Raw genomic sequence first — 16,995 nt, 5'->3', positions numbered from 1 at the left:
CAAATGTGTCTGTGCATAGCTCATCATCGTCTTGCTTTCCCCCCTGTTCTGTGATTGGTCCCCTATCTCAGGCAAAAATTAGGGCGGTATTTTCCAGGCTGCCTTAATAGCAGTGTGAATCAAATTGCGCGCAAGGCAGCATTGGAACACCCAGGCTAGGTCACAAGGTTGATGTGACACCTGTCCACAACTAGTGTATAGTCTGGGTGATGGGGAGTGTTTGTCTGTCCTTCACATAGCAACACTGTGTGAAAATTAATTTCAAAATAAAAATATATGCTAACCTAAAATAGCATCTTGATTAGCATATTTTGATCAACAAAGTCAAACTAAATTAAATAAGTAGTGTTATTGAAATATGTCATGTCCAACAGTGTGTGGTGGTGGGTCATATTATTTTGCCCAGAGCATTTTGTGGTGGTGTTGGCAGGGTGGATTTCCTGAGTGAATGTGTCTCATCAATATATTATTTTCGTGTAAACAATTTTATTTCTTTATGAAACTTTCTGATTGAGATGTGACAGTATACAACACACACCTAAAATGTATTAGCTACCTAGTCCTCTCTCACAATTGTAGGCTACTTATTAAAAAAAAACACATGTCAAAACTAATATCCATTGGAGCAGTCTCTGAAATATTGATATTCACATGATCCTGCACTCCAAAAAAAAAACGCATTTACATGCGATTTTCAACTCTCATTTTTTATGCTTGCATTTCTCTGCAGAGCTTCCCCGACAGCTTTAGCGTGTATATTTATACATAGGCTATATATATAAATATATAAATATATAAATTGCAAGCGTGGTTCTTCTCGTTCCTTACCCTTCGAGATGTAATCAAGGAGCGATCGCCTCCTGAACAAACTGCAAGGTTGCAATAGCGGATAGGGACACTGGGGGCGGGAGGAAATAGGCTATTACTGTTTTCGATAAAACTGGTCAGTCAAGCAAAACAAGGATTTCTAAGCGATTTTATGACTATGAAAAAGTTGCATAAAGGGTCTCTTTAGCATAGCAATGACCTTACTGACTCTAAATAAACATATATGACATCATTACACTCTTTAATCAGTAACATTATATTGCTGTTGTTGTTTTAGAAATGTATTAGTTGCAATGCATTTCTGTTTAAATTGCATGTTGCGGGACTTAAGAAAATCTTTACTGAGGCAGAGACACTTTCTCTTTCAAGTGCGTCAAATGCTTTAAAGGGTTCAAGTGGAAAAACGTGTGGTCACCTCAGATAAGAATGATTTTAATCAAAGGTAAGCAAGAGGTTGATTCATGGTGATGTGTCACACAGTGTATTTCAGAGGGATCAACTCAAAGACCAATATTTCCATGCAAACATAAACATTCACAGAAGGCTTGATACATATTTACATATCTGTGTGTGTGTTGTGCATGTTTTGTTTGCAGCTCCTTTTTAAGATAATTGACAATGTATTGTTTCTTTCCTATCCCATAATGACACAGTGAGAATTATTAATTAGGATTAGAGCAAATTCTTTCTCAAGAAGTCAAGTGAACTTTATTTACAGCATATAGCTCATTTCATAGGTCAGTCAATGTGCTTTACATAAACACAAGCAAACTAGTAAAAGCACTGAAGGGAAATAGTGGGCTAATAAAAAATGAAAAATAGCTTTAAAAAGAAAATATAAAACATGTTTTGAACGTTTGAAAGTGTTTAAGAAGTAGGCTAATAATTAAAACACAAATGGCAATAGTTTCCAAAGTTGCACTGTATGTCTTGAAATGAAATTCATACAATTTGATAGAAACTGTAGGCCTACAAAGAATTACAAAATGCAAACAAGTAATAGTTGTACTGAATTTTATAACAGCACAGGCCATTCACTTGACTTACCAATTATTTTAATTTACACAACAAACAGCAGTCACTGTAATTAATGGAAACTGTTATTAAACAAACATTTTGATACAAACTGTACACAGAATTTAAAATGCAAAGCACAAGTTGTAGCACTAAACTCTATATTTTCTATACTATATTTCTATAACTATATTTTCCATTCTACTATATTCTATAACTATCTTATCATTTACAATTCTTTCCTTTCTTTCTTTACAGTTCTCAACACAGCAATACATATTGTTCCATTCGCTGAGAAGGAGGGTGGACAATGGCTTATAAAACATGAAAAGCACCTATTAAAAACTAACAAAGCCACAGCATACAGTTGCCACCTGCAATACCTATTTATTCCTCATCTCTCCCTCTCAGGTGAGATTTTCCTTTGTTTCAGCTGCTTTACAGGTATATCTCTTATATTCTCTTTACGGTAGGCCTAACGGTCAGCTAAAAAACGTTCTCTTTTTTTACAGTGTGAAGTCATGGGGATTTGGAAGCTTTGTCACTTTGTTCTTCACAGCCACATATACCAGAGCACAGATCATCGCCAGGAGTCCACAGCCCATCATGGAAGCGTAAATACGGTAGAAAACAGAGTCAATGGCAAACGTGTCCTTGTACTCCAAGTTGATTCTTCTCTCCGAACAAAATTGCAGTGGTCGGCGAGTGAAGCTACCCCAGACTTTGCATCGGTACACCCCACTGTCCTCAGGTGAGAGATCGAACATGGCCAGGTAGGCCTGAGGGCTGGTTGAGTTCACCTTGCCCTGGAGCCTGTCAGGTATGTATGCCAGCGTGTTCAGGTCAGAATCATGTTCCAGAATCAGCTCCTCCTCATCCAGTCCTCTTTGACGGTACCATCGCACGTGGATGCTCCTGGTGTGGTTAAAATCTGTCAGGTCACAGACCAAAATAACTCTGCTGCCTCGAGAAAATGTCTTGTTTATGGGGTCTAGGTCCATGCACACAAATAAAGTTATTTTCTCAAAAGGATAAAAAGTTGGATACATCAGTTTGGCATTTACACATTCGTATTCTCCAGAGATATTAGCTCTAACAAACGGAATAACCAAAGAATAATTTCCAGTGTGACTCCCATTCACAATATACATCTCATCTGAGGATACGTGACCTTCTGGGAGATAATAATTTTTGAAAAATGACAGAACATATCGACCACTTATTACCCAGTCGATAGACTGGTCCTCTGAAGCTCGAACCAAACAAGGAAGTGTGGCGTTCTGGCCATGTTTTAAAAAGAGTGTTTTTAATCCCAAAGACACTTCGACAGTTTGTCTCATTCTACAAACATTTCCACTCCAGATATGGTAGAAGAAGTAACTCACATAGGCTCCTTGCTCAGCTGAGATGCGGACAGTACTGTTTGCTAGAACCTGCACTCTGAATCTTAGGTCATCATCCAGAGTCTCTAAATGATTACTTGTGTTAAGAAACAAAAACCCAAAATAGTGATCACCAAAGTAGGAGAAAGCTGTCCTGACACTGTAAATATGGAGTACATCTCCCCGTGTCATATTGAAGTCTTTCAACTCAAAGTCTACAGTTTGTCCATAGGGCAATGTCATTTTTTCATTGGACACCTCCTCTGCACAGACAACCGCATTGTACTTTTCCTTACCAGTAATGCTGCCGTGATTCCAGCATTCTACATAATAATCACCACTGTCAGCCTGTGTGACATTAGTGATCACATGCTTTCCTCGAACTCCCATTCCAATTGGCCCCAAACCAGATGCGTTGAGGATAAGCCGGTCTCCCTCCAGTGAAGATCGATAAAACAAAGCATAGGAACCTTCTCCATCGCACTTCGATACTACCTTAGACTTTTGTCCCTGCACCAGAAACAGGTACAAAGGCTCTTCCAGGATAGCAGAATCGAGGAGCAGCAGGAGCAAAAGACAAACTTCAGTAACTGCTGCCATTTAGACTCTTTTTGCTTGGCAATGTTATACCTGTGTAAGGTGGTGAACACTCTTTGCTCTAAATCTAGATGTTCAGATGTCACTTTCTCAAAGAAATCACTCGTAAACTCTTATGTCTGTGTCTGTCTCTCTGTCGGTGTCTGCCTCTCTGTCTGTCTCCCTCCTTTTTATTCCCCCCATCAGGTCTGTGTATCATGTAGGGTTTCTTAGGAAGTGATGTCAGCAGCGGGTCAGATTGCTCAACTCTAGGCGCACAACGTCTATTACCCCACGTACAACTGATAATAACATCCCAAAGATCAAATCAAGCACAAAGATAATGACTTCTATAATCTAGAATTAGCATCAGCATCAGCAGCACATGAGATCTGCAGAGAGAAAACTTCAGAGAGGGCTGGGGAGGGGGGGAGGGAGAGAGAGAGAGAGAGAGAGCATCTCAAACACACAGAAACAGAGAATTTCCCATAGGTAAAGGGGCCGTTGCAGTGCCTCCCTGGTTACTACCAGAACTACTCCTGTCCCAATCAGACCGGCCAGCAGCTGTCCCTGAGAAAAGAGCAACATGATCATAACACATAGACATCCTTGCTACTGTTGCACATTCTGTTTGGTCGAACACTTATGAATATGCAGTCTTGCTAGGAAGGGTTTGTGTTAGAATAGTGACGCAAGTAGTTTTTTTTTCCCTCTGGAAACCCTGCAGCACATGTTGGATGATGTTTGGAGGAGGGGAACAGGATGTGCTCCACCAGTATGGGCCTTGTCCTGGGCTAGCGCCAGGGACCTGGAAGAATTAAGGTGAATGTGCTCTCACAAGCGCTCTGGGCTGCAAGCGCTGGATGAAAGCCTGGTGTGCAAGCTCATGTAGTGCTAGTGCAACCTGGGTCCTAGGTATGGTTCTCACCAGTTGTTTAACCAGAGTAGCTTAAGCACCCCTATGGTATAAAGGTTATACTTTTCTTCATATAACTAGTGACTGGAGTCATATAACAAACAAAAATGTATTATAAAACGCAAAAAATTACAATATGGCAATGCAAATTCATAACAACATATGTACAGTATATGTGCAAAAAGTTTCCAATATGTCTGCCCAACCACTATAGGCCGAAGTCAAATAGACTGAACCACGTTGAGGGTCAGTCTCTGAGGAAAATTATACAGTGGATTAACAGTGGATCAACTGGATTTACAAAGGAAAGTTGAGATCTCACTTGACATAACCAATCACCTTATATGGACTTTGAGAGGAGCTGGTAGCCGGACAGTTGGTAAGTGTTCTTAATAGTCTTCTGTAATAAACTCCGGGTTCGCTAGCTACGTTGGTAAGTGTTCTTAATCATCTTCTGTAATAAATTGGTGCTTTGTTTTAGAGACCCTGAGCAAGCAACTGTGTTGTTGTGAACAGTATTACTGGTTAACACATGCTATTTTGAGATCGTTTGGCTCACGGCCTTTAGCTAATCCACTGTTTGCCTCAAAAGGGGTCCTTGGAACCAAAATAATTGAAAAACCCTAATTTAGCTATCTATAAAAGCCAATTCATGATAGACAACCAGTAGACTAAACCCCGTCACTATGTTGTCAGTTTTGCCAAACAAAAAAGTAAGTATTAGCTACAGATGCAGAAAGCTTTGCATGCAACTTTGGTTATGCTAAAAGAAATCCAGGTCGACTCAACCTTTTGTTTATTTCTGTCATGTTCAATAATGTGTTTATGTATCCTGTGGCACAGTAGCACTATTCAGAGCTGAGGTGTAACATTATGTCAATATTATGACACAACTCATGGTGTGTTTGATTTGAAATTATATTTATTATGAATGGTCCTGATGGTTTAAGTAATAGTAATAGTAAGGCAAATAGTTCCAGGTCTTCTGATGCCCTGCGATTTTGAGGTGTTGGGCGTGCGTGCATGTGTGTCCAGTTGATGGAGAGTTTGGGGACGGGAAGAGGACAGATGGATTCCTCAACTGTAAAATAGAAGCAGAGAATACAAATCATTACACTGTGTGTTGTGGCAGCAATGCATGTGAAATGGTAGCCTGATTACCATCGACTTTCAAAGGCTCTGCGAGACTTTAGTCTGACCAACAGCCTGTGCTAACACGGTTTCTTGCCAGCGCTGGTTGACCCGCCTCCTTTAAGTGCCTCGGTTTGCTACTGGTAGATGTCAGAAAGCGGATTGCCGAGTTTAAACCAATAACAACACTCTTTCCGCTGCCTTGAACACGCCTCTACCCAGAGCCGTTGGAGCTGCTCAAAGTTGATTGGTTCTCGACCAAAGGGGGCAGTTCCGCAGATATCGGGAACTCAGAAATCCTTCTCAATGAGCAGTTGACCAGACCAGCAGCAAAAGCCTGAAGGCGTTGCGTCACTGGGAGGGCGTGCCAGGCTAGTGAAATGGGCACTTAACTACCTAACCTACCTGTCCAAACCCAAGTCCCCACTGACACACATTTCCTTCTATGCCATCTTGTTTCTCTTGTGCAGGGTCCTTCAAATCATTGTGCTGGTCTACGTAGTGACAAGTTTGCCGGTGTGTCCAGTTGATGTTGAGTAGATGGGGACTGGAAGTAGAGAGATGCATCTCGTCCATCGATGGACCCCTTAGCTGTGAAAGAGAAGCAGGTTACTAAAAGCAGTGCACTATTTCTGACACCGAGCATTGATTGATATGGAAGTTTGTTGAGTAGGCCTTACCTGCTACATCCAAATCCCCGCCGACACACCATTCTATTCCATTTCTATCGTATCATTTCTCTGGCCAAACCTAGAGGAACAGTGTGTTCCTAGAATGCACATACTTATCCTTGTAGCATCGATGCCGTCTGTGGCTTCTTGATACGATGCTTGAAATGCCCTCTCCTCTGTTACGCTTGGATCTACTGTATTTGTTGTGCTGATATTAGTAGAATCATGTGTGTGTCTAAGTGATGGTAAGTGAATTGGGGACTGTGAGTTGACAAATGGACCCTCTGACTGCCTAGAAGAACATGATGAAGCATTGTTAGTGTGTCTCTAATGCTAAGGCTTATTCCGAAGGTACAAATGAATAAACAATATTTGCAGCTTGCCAGGCTGTTGAACCTTTACCTGTCTGAGTCCAAGTCCCCACAGACACACAGCGCCTCGGCGCTTACCCAAGGTTCACTCTGTGAGTGGGCTTGCGGGACCCTTTGCAGCCGGTTTTCGGGCGCTTGGGCCTGCTCTGCTCTTTGCCCGCTGTGCCTACAGGAGGCAGTTGCTCCAGCTGATCTCTCCTGGTCAGCCTCTTGCCTCCGTAACCCGTCAGGTCTTCCAGGTGGCGTCTTCCAGGTGCTGGGCCCATCGACGGGCCACAAGCGGGGAGCGCCACCCCATTCCTGACCAGAGGCAGCTGTCCATGTGGCGTGGTGGACTTCAGGGCGCTCGCGTGACGCCTTGGGTGGGACGTGGCTGCGGCGGAGGTCAGCAAGGATGACGACTGAAGGGTCGGGAAGAGTGTGGACTCATCTGGTGTGGGTCTCACACGACTAGCCACTGCACCCTCCTGCTGGGCCTGCTGGGCCACCTGCGGGAAGCGGGACCTCGGCTCCCACTCAGCAGGCCACCAATCCTTGCGTGCGCCTGGATAAATAGGCGGTGGTTCCTTTCCTGACTTCCCTCTCATTGTAACTCAGTGTCTGGTGGTAAAATAAAGAACAATTGCACAGATGTTAACTTAGTTAAAAAAGTCCCAATTCATTTGAAAAAGTAGCTTAGGCTATATTGATGGCTATATATCAGTTAGACTTTTCATAAATCACACAAACGTCTTTAGAGAGTTGCCTGAAACTTACATGAACTGAAAACGGATGTGTAGTTAATCAAAAAGAAACAGACGCTTTTTATGATAACTAGACCTTCCCTTGACTGGTTGAATCTCTCGTATGGGACAATACCATAAAATCAGCTGAATTTATAATAATTCTGACGATGACGTCAAAGAGATGCATTGTGACCATTATGACATAGCGCGTCATAATCAAACTGCCTGCGCGGGAGTTCACCTCAAAATTCCTCGACTTGATTCGAGCTGCTTCGAGACTCGTGAAAAAACAGTGTTTCATGCAATCATTGCTTTTAAAAAGCTAAATGTATTCAGTGCTTCTATTTTAGGCTAAAGGCTAGCCCTGGAAACGCAGGGCGAACAACATTTCTCCATAATGCGCAACGTAGCCTATGTGCTATGTGCGCGCACTCACAGATAACAGTAAATGCATGGACCATGGCGACAAGTCCTTCCGGAGAATTGTGCGTTCTCTCAGTTATCTGCTTTTGGTTACATGAAACTTCGTGCACAGTGGAAATAAGCCAACAACTACATAAAAGGTGTATGACACCAGGATGATACCGGTTCAAAAACGTCACATTTCATCAGGCATTCCAAAACGCACTCAGATGAGTCAGTCACTTAGGCTAGCTTTACACGACAACGATCTGAACACAATCCGCAAAAGTGGCGTTGCGTTCCCACTTTTTATTTCGCGTTTAGACGAGCGTCTTTGGGTGGAAATCTGCATGCACACGGTGACGCAAAAGTGTGTGAAATTTGATGTAGTATGCATGCCAGGTGGCTAGGTGATACTGTGGAGCACTGCCAAACAACAACTCCAAGAGCGCGCGCATGCGTTGAAACTTCCTTCTACTTTCTCCGTAGTAGCGAGAAATAGCCATAAGACTAAAAGAAAATAGCCCACCGTCAAAAACCAAATCATGGCTAAGAACCGAGGCAAGACAGACAACTTTGTCTGGACAGACGAGGAGGTCGAGCTATTGTTGCAAACGACGTTGGATCACAAGTAATTAATTCGCCTTCTCTGTTCTGATATATCAGTAATTACTCTGCTTATGTGCTGAAAGGACTCCTGAATAGCTATCAAAGCAGCTAAGGCCACTTGAATGTCTGACTGATGGAAATAATCGACATGTTTGTTATTTTTTGGCTGTACTGCACATGTATATGACGTCAACGCGTATGCGAGGATAGCCAGCGTGAGCAGCTCAGAGCACACTTTTGCGTTGTCAACCCTTTAGACGGGAACGCGACGGTGGAGCGTTTTTAAGATTTCCACTCTGGAGGGTGGGTTCATTTTTTTGCGTTTTTAAGCCCCAAAAACGCTGTCGCCGTCTAAACGAAAGGCACATCTGATAAAATATTTTGTCGGTTTCACCCGGGAGCGTTGTCGTGTAAAGCCAGCCTTACTTATGTGAAAGAGACGATAAATGTAGCATTATTGTCAAAGGTGACAATAAGCTTACCATCGTAAAATGTTGTGGTGGGAACGGTTTAAACGATTATAGGGCTACAACGACCTAAAATGGAGACCCAATGTAAATTCTGGATGTAAACAAACTTAAGCTAGCTCCATTGAAGTAGGCTATACTGTACGTGATATTTTCCATATCACAATAGCCGGCGAGCTACATAGGCCTACCGTGCACAATAATGATGATAATAATAAATAGATAAACAAATAAAGAGTTTTTATACTTCCTCTGAGTTTTGAAAAGTTGTCATCTTGCTGACACATAGAAAAGGATCTGGCTTCAGGGATAGATGACGATGCATGGAAATAAGACCATCTTGATTATACTTTACAGGAACACTTCACCGTTTTTTCATATTAAACTACGTTATTCCCTTAAAGAGACCCTATGCAACTTTTTCATAGTCATAAAATCGCTCAGAAATCGTTGTTTTGCTTGACTGACCAGTTTCATCGAAAACAGTAATATTTTCTCCCGCCCCCAGTGTCCCTGGCCTATCCGCTATTGCAACCTTGCAGTTTCTGCAGCAGACCATCGCTCCTTGTTTACATCTGGAAGTCTGAGACGCATAAGGAACAAGAAGAACCACACTTGCAATTTATATATTTATATATTTATATATAGCCTATATATGTATAAATATACACGCTAAAGCTGTCGGAGAAGCTCTGCAGAGAAATATGCAAGCAAAACGAGTGAAAACGAAAAACAAAACCGAAACCAGAGATGAAATCGCCAATTCTGCATAGTTCCTCTTTAACTAAGACGAGTTGACACACACCTCTAACGTTTCAATGCTGCACTCACTGGCTCTGGCGCATGGCGCCCCAGCAAACATGCCCCTTTGGGCCCACAATGGGAAATGGCCCAAATGGCCACACTAATCCCAAACGGGCCCCTAATGGGGTAGCCCAATGCGGGCCCATAGGTGTTTTCCCCTTTGGGGCCCCACTTAGGGATTTCTGCGGGCAAGCCCACTGTGGGCTTGCCCACACTTTGCCCGCATTGGCCCCATAAGGGTAGCCCATGCGGGCCCCGCAGCTGTTTTGCCCTTTGGGGCCCTACTTAGGGATTTCTGCGGGCAGGCCCATATCGGTTTGCCCACACTTTGCCCGCATTGGCCCCATAAGGGTAGCCCATGCGGGCCCCGCAGCTGTTTTGCCCTTTGGGGCCCCACTTATGGATTTGGGCTTGCCCGTACGGGTTCGCTTATTGTGTGTGGTACAGTATGGATCTGCAATACGGTTCCGCCTCTTGTGTGTGGTACGGGTCCGCTTATTGTGTGTGGTACGGATCTGCAATATGGTTCCGCCTCTTGTGTGTGGTACGGGTCCGCTTATTGTGTGTGGTACGGATCTGCAATATGGGTCCCATTCACAACATCCCCAACTGGTCACCATGATAAAAACTTTGCAGAAGAATTAAGGATACTGCTTATCAAGTTCAAGTTCAAGTTCAAGTGTATTATAGCCATTTCAACAGTATGAAATACAATTGATAGGAATGTGTTTTGGTTTGCTCACATATAACACACATAATGACAACACAACATCACAGGGTAGCAACACTTAATACACAAGAAAAAGTGCAAGGATCACAGAAAAGCAGCAGTTCAGTTCAGTTGTGCAAGTGCAAAGAGAGGTAGCCAGGTATGGAGTAACCCATAAGTGGCGAATAGCTTGTGGATAGGTACTATCCCTGAAGCGTGATGTTTTGCATGTGATGCTCCTGAACCTTCTCCCTGATGGTAGGGGTGTGAATAGATGGTGTGCTGGATGGGAGAGGTCAGAGATGATGTTTTTGGCTTTCCTGGAAATTCTGGTGATGTAATGTGAGGCTATGGTAGGCAGACTACAGCCAATGATTTTTGAGGCCCTGCGCACTACCCTCTCAAGCTGTTGTTTGTCCTGGCTGGTGGCACTACCATACCAGACCAAGATGGCGAAGGAGAGTACACTCTCAATGGTAGCCCGATAGAAGTGGATCATGCCTGCTTGACTGACCCCAAACTTCCTCAGCTGACGGAGGAAGTGTAATCTCTGATGGGCTTTGGAAATGATGAGACTGGTGTTCCATGGTAGGGACTGATGGATAGTGGTGCCTAAAAAACGGAAGGAGGGTACCCACTCCACTACCTGGCCATTAATGGAGATGGGAAGGTGCTGATCTGCCTTTTTCCTGAAGTCAACTATGAGTTCTTTGGTTTTTGTTGTATTGAGGATGAGATTATTGTCTGCACACCATGCCAGCCATTTTTAAAGCACTGGGAGCAATGGGGTTAAGTGTCCTGCTCAAGGACACTTTGACAGAGTGAGGAGGAGTTTGTTCGCTGGAGGACTCCTATAACTTCTGAGCCACTGCCACCCTGATTTAGGCTGGGTGAACCCTGCCTGAACTTCCAAGGAATTTGAGTTTCGCCCAGCGGCTCAAGCTGGAAACCAGCAAATCTATCTCCTCTGTTTACTGCCAGGACCCTTTGACTCCAATCAGAAACGGCCATAATCTAGTCCTGGCACTCTATTGGCCGGTGACGTGACGATAACGAAACTCAAGCGACATGAAGTGCAGTAGAAACAAAGCGCAGCCTCCCCAGACTAATGTTCAATCTTAAAAGATTGAGCTTATGATGAAAACCAGACTAGCCCTGGTGAGTTATGGTGTTTGAGAGACTAGACTAGGTTTTCCTGAAATTTACATGATGGCAGGGGTGGCCACGCTATGTACCATGCTACACAAATAAGGATGTCATGTGACACTGGCAGATTGCCAAATGCAAATACTTTTTCCACTGTGAAAAGATCCTCAGTTCACCATCAAGATCAGGATCTTCAATACCAGCACGAAGCCTGTTGTGCTCTATACAACAGTCAGAAGAACAACTTGAACCACTGAGAAAATCTAGACATTTACCAATATCTGCTACAGAAGGATCCTGTGAATTCACTTGACAGAGCTTATCAGTTACCAGGAGCTGTGATAATGAATAAGACACTGGAGATGATGGATGATACTCTTGGCAAGCCTGCATTCAGCACCACAATCTATGCCATATTTTTGAACACAGGAGAAAAGGAAAAGAGGCACACCAAGAAACTCCTGTGCTTTCTGAACTACAGTCAGATGTACAGAGGACTGGACTAACATGGGGACAGCTGGAGGAATTGCCCAAGGAGCAGAATGCCTGTAGAGAATTTGTTGGTGCCCAAAACCCAAAGTGGGATAGAAATTCTGCCCTGGACTTGTTTGCTAGAATTGACCAGCTATCCATAGGAATGGACACAGATATGAGTTATGCAGAGATAGTGACAGTGGTGGAGTAGTGGTAATGGATCGCCTGACAATTGGTCGACTTGGGTTCAATTTCCGAAATCGGAGTTCTGATTCTGTTTTTGGATAAAAGTGTTGTCTACATACCTACCAGTCATACCAGTAAGTAGGCTATACTCTAGAATGGCAGTGTTACGAATTGTAAAACGGCAATGCTTTTTTTGTTGAATGTTGTCTGCTTCCTATTGTGTCGTAAGAGCAGATTTAATCTTTTGGAGTGCTGGGACAATTTATAACTTTTTGTTTTTCTTTCTTTCTTTACATTATTGGCTATACAAATGAAGGGTATATATATTTTAGAAATATATTTTTGAGACTTTTTTTTTGAAAGCCACATCATCCATACCTCGTACCAGTATGACGTGTTTCCGTTTCTAAGCAAAGCGATCTCTTGGTAGCAAACTCATATAGAGTAGTCCGCCATAATCTACTCTTCAACATGGGAAACATGCTTTGTTGCCTATCGGTAAGAGCAACTTTGGCTATACTAATATAAAACATATTTTTAGGAACCATTTTTGTTAATGATGATGGCAATGTCGGTGTTTTTACCATGCCATTTGTGTACGGTCGGCTAGTCTACTTTGCAGCCTCCATTTTGATGAAGAGCGTGCTTTTATCACATTGATTTTCTTGTGATAAAGATTACTTCTTAATTGTGGTTAATAGTTTTGTTTTATCAAAACTCCAAACTTTAGTCCATACTACTCCATAGTACAATATTTTTCTCTATAAAAATGCTAAAGAAGTGGTTCTGCCTTTCCTTGGTTTGGAAAATGGCAGTCCACGTGTACCACGTTGATTTGACTGATTAGATTATGTTAGATTAGATTCAGCTTTAATGTCATTACAGAATGCAAACAAAGACAATGAAATGTAGTTCGTGTCTAACCAGAAGTGCAAAAAAGCACCTGTGCACCTAATACACCTGTGGCAAGGGACCTGATGAAAGCCATGAATGGGTGATGGAACTAAGTGTGGAGTGTTACAGTCTGTAGTTTTAGTTCTAAACGCTCAGAGTCAGAGTGGTTATTTTGTGCAGACTGATGACACAAATGTGTAAAAACATTTCGTATTGAATTTAATACTAAGAGGTCATGTGTATTTTTAAAGAAGTGACAATGTTGTGAAAACTGTTCATTAATGTAACTACTACCCAGATAGCAATTTCCTTTGGGCCGGATCCGCATGAAAGCCTTTAGATCCGTATGTACGGTATCTGACTGTGGGCCAGATGTGGCCCACACACAATAAGCGGACCCGAATTGCAGATCCGTACAACACAGAATAAGCGGACCCGTGTCACACACAATAAACGGAACCATATTGCAGATCCGTACCACACACAAGAAGCGGACCCGTACCACACACAAGAGGCGGACCCGTATTGCAGATCCGTACAACACAGAATAAGAGGACCCGTGCCACACACACACAATAAAAGGACCCGTATTGCAGATCCATACCACACACAAGAAGCAGACCTGTACCACACACAAGAGGCAGACCCGTATTCATGGGTTTCATCAGGTCCCTTTGCACAGGTGTATCAATCACCATGCAGTCTGCATTGATAATCAAGGTGCTTCATTTTATACACCTGTGGAAAGGGACCTGATGAAACCCATGAATTGCAGATCCGTATACCACACACCAGAGCGGTAGATAAAACAGAGTGGCGACACTCCCATAGACCTCCGTAGGAAAAAATGGCAGTGCTTTTTCCAGGCTATTTCCTCGTTATGGGACTTTTGGAACTATTTACAGCCAATCTCTTGGTCAGTAGTTAATGAGCTAATTTATTACACCTTCCAGCATCTAGAAGTACATCCCACCCTCCTGGAATTCAGCCATTCAGCGCAGGTTTTTTGGAACTTTTGATCGCGTGGCGGCTACATCAAAGCGTGTCGCAACTCTCTCTGCTCTCTCTATGGCTCTGCCACACACAAGAAGCAGACCCGTACCACACACAATAAGCGGACCCATATTGCAGATCCGTACCACACACAAGAAGCGGACCTGTACGGGTTTGCTTACTGTGTGTGGTACGGATCTGCAATACAGTTCCGCCTCTTATGTGTGGTACGGGTCCGCTTATAGGGCTCGGGATCATGACGTGAAAACTTTGCGGGCACAGCACAGCTAATACTATATTTCTGCTTCTTGTCTTCTGCATCTGAATGAATGGACATCACGTTCAGTGCGCTACCAACATGGCGGCAATATTCCTGGAATGCAAGTCGTGTGCCCGAGCCCTATTGTGTGTGGTACGGATCTGCAATGCGGTTCCGCCTCTTATGTGTGGTACGGGTCCGCTTCTTGTGTGTGGTACGGATCTGCAATGCAGGTCCCATATCACATATGACTTTAACCCTTTGGGTTATCTTACAGAGGTTTACCACCTTCTTGAAATCATGGCCTGTTTCTCATGAAACAGAGGAAGGGATGCTAACTGCATAGTACACACAGGCAGGCAACAATATACATATCAAAGGTCCTTTACTGCTCCAAACCTGTAATTATAGGCCTACATGTAAATATAAAAGCAAACAGTGATCATCAGTGTCAAATCATAATGGAAGGTTACTGAAGAGATGGGACGAAGTGATTCAGATCTTGAAATATTGCAGTGGCTGTTTCAGTGGTGTTTGTCAATGGGGTATTGTGGTGATTGTGTGTACCAGGTTTGATTATGATTGGACATTTATTTGAGAAGATAATAATAGGATCATTATGTGCCACAGCCATACATTTCAAAATGGCAGGGACATTTGTGTGTGAGCTTTTGCTAGATCATACACTGATTTGGGACCTATGGTGAAAATGTGGAAAACAATAGGGATCCAGCAACTTCTCTGCTTGGACCCCTAACAAATGGCAAACAAGAATTAACATTTCTCTTCCTTTGTCCTCCCTGTTTCATCATGTTCAGGAGCCGAGCCATGGGGATGCCATCCATGCTGGAGACTTTTTTCGAATTTGTTTTGCCCACAAGTTATTGTGCAGTGGCATGGATAAAAGCTTTAATCGGTTATTAACAACTTAAAATGCGATCATTAAACCCCCTTACTGCGTAAATCATTGTAAATAGCCTACCTACAGTTAAGGCCAAAATGATTAGCCCCCCTTGTGAATTCAGACATAATCCTTTATTTATACATGAAAATGACAATTTCCAGAAAGGCCTAGTTTATATGATTACAAAAGAGCAAAGACAGTATGCCCACAAAGTTTGATGATAATTTCTTACTCATGCTCTGATTTGTGACAAGAAAAGCAAAAATTGACAAAATGACTAGCCCCCTGACCATTAAAGAGTCACTGCACCCTAAAATATGTTTTTAGAGCTGTTGATTGATTGAAAATACTCATAAGTGGTGAACTGTACTATTACCAGGGTTAATATTGGCAAAAATCGTGTTTCTCGACAAAAGCAACATTTCGTCTGATTTTGTATTGGAGATATTGCTCTCCGCGCATACTACAGTTTGAGACATGCCATGGCATGTTGGTCCAAAATGCAATTGGAATGCTGACGAAGTCCTGTACTTCTCGTCCGACACTACGTCACCGGGTCGTTACAAATTAGGAATGAAACGCCCCAACACCTGCTGCCCTGATTAGCCTACCTGTGATAAGCCATGTCTGCAGCACTCATTCCCAGATTGACACGAAATCACCATGGTTGATTGGCTGCTGCAGTGCTGCACTCTCTCTCCAAATTTCAGAACGTCTCGCCCATTTTGAAAGCCGTTTTCAGAAATGTGAAGTGGGTGGAGTTATGGGGTGAAGTGACTCTTTGTGTAGCTGTTCAGATTTACTGTGACATAGCCTTTCTTTGCTTAAACTGACAACAACTTCTTTGAATAGTCTTTTACTAGGTTGGCACATATCTCTTAAGCACTCTTTAGCTCCAGCTCGTCCAAACTGCACAGGCTATTCCAGCACCTTCATTTTGGTATCCTTTAGGGTGTTTTTAGACCACTCTTCACTATGCTTTGGGTTATTATCATGCTGAAAGACCCGGTGGCGACCTAAACCTAGATTAAGAGCAGACGTCTTGATGTTATCCCTCAAAAGGTCAACATAATCTTTATTTTTCATGATCCCATGCACCTAACAAGGCTCCCTGTGCCTGAGACAGCAAAACAGACCCATAACATGATGCTCCCACCACCATGCTTCACTGCGGGAACTGTATTTCTATGGTTGTAGGCCTTCCCTTTTTTCGCCAAACATAGGCAACATCCATGTGCCCAAAAAGCTCCAGTTTAATCTCATTGGACCAAAGGACTGTTTTCAAAAACTATTTTTTAGCTTTTAAATGTGCATGGGCAAAGTTCAGTCTGACTCTGAAGCACCCCTTTTCTGACCTTGAAGGCCTCTACAATAAAAAGCTCTCACTACGGTCTTCAAGACTTTAACCCCAGAGGTCTCAAGGTCAGCGACTATAATTTTGGCAGATGTGCAGGGATGCTTGCTAACATCCCTGATGATTTTTCTCTCTATAGATTGAGATATTTAGCATTTTCATCCACACTTTGATATGCAC

General features: G+C 42.9%; 1 long non-coding RNA gene across 2 annotated transcripts; it reads right to left on the bottom strand.

Moving 5' to 3' along the window:
- Window positions 1-5,695: 5,695 nt before the first annotated feature.
- On the bottom strand, window positions 5,696-7,726 carry LOC134099302 (uncharacterized). Of its 2 annotated transcripts, XR_009941118.1 has the most exons (5): window positions 7,646-7,726; window positions 6,921-7,489; window positions 6,528-6,810; window positions 6,253-6,438; window positions 5,696-5,797 (listed from the first exon to the last, which is right to left on the bottom strand). It is a non-coding gene; the product is annotated as an uncharacterized LOC134099302 (long non-coding RNA). The 2 variants fall into 2 exon arrangements; XR_009941117.1 differs by having other exon boundaries at window positions 6,253-6,810.
- Window positions 7,727-16,995: the final 9,269 nt, after the last annotated feature.

The sequence above is a fragment of the Sardina pilchardus genome, chromosome 13 (assembly GCF_963854185.1).
Source record: "Sardina pilchardus chromosome 13, fSarPil1.1, whole genome shotgun sequence".
NCBI classification, from domain to species: Eukaryota; Metazoa; Chordata; class Actinopteri; order Clupeiformes; family Clupeidae; genus Sardina; species Sardina pilchardus.
The sequence above is the reverse complement of the archived record's forward strand: the minus strand, read 5'-3'. Positions and strand labels throughout refer to the sequence as shown.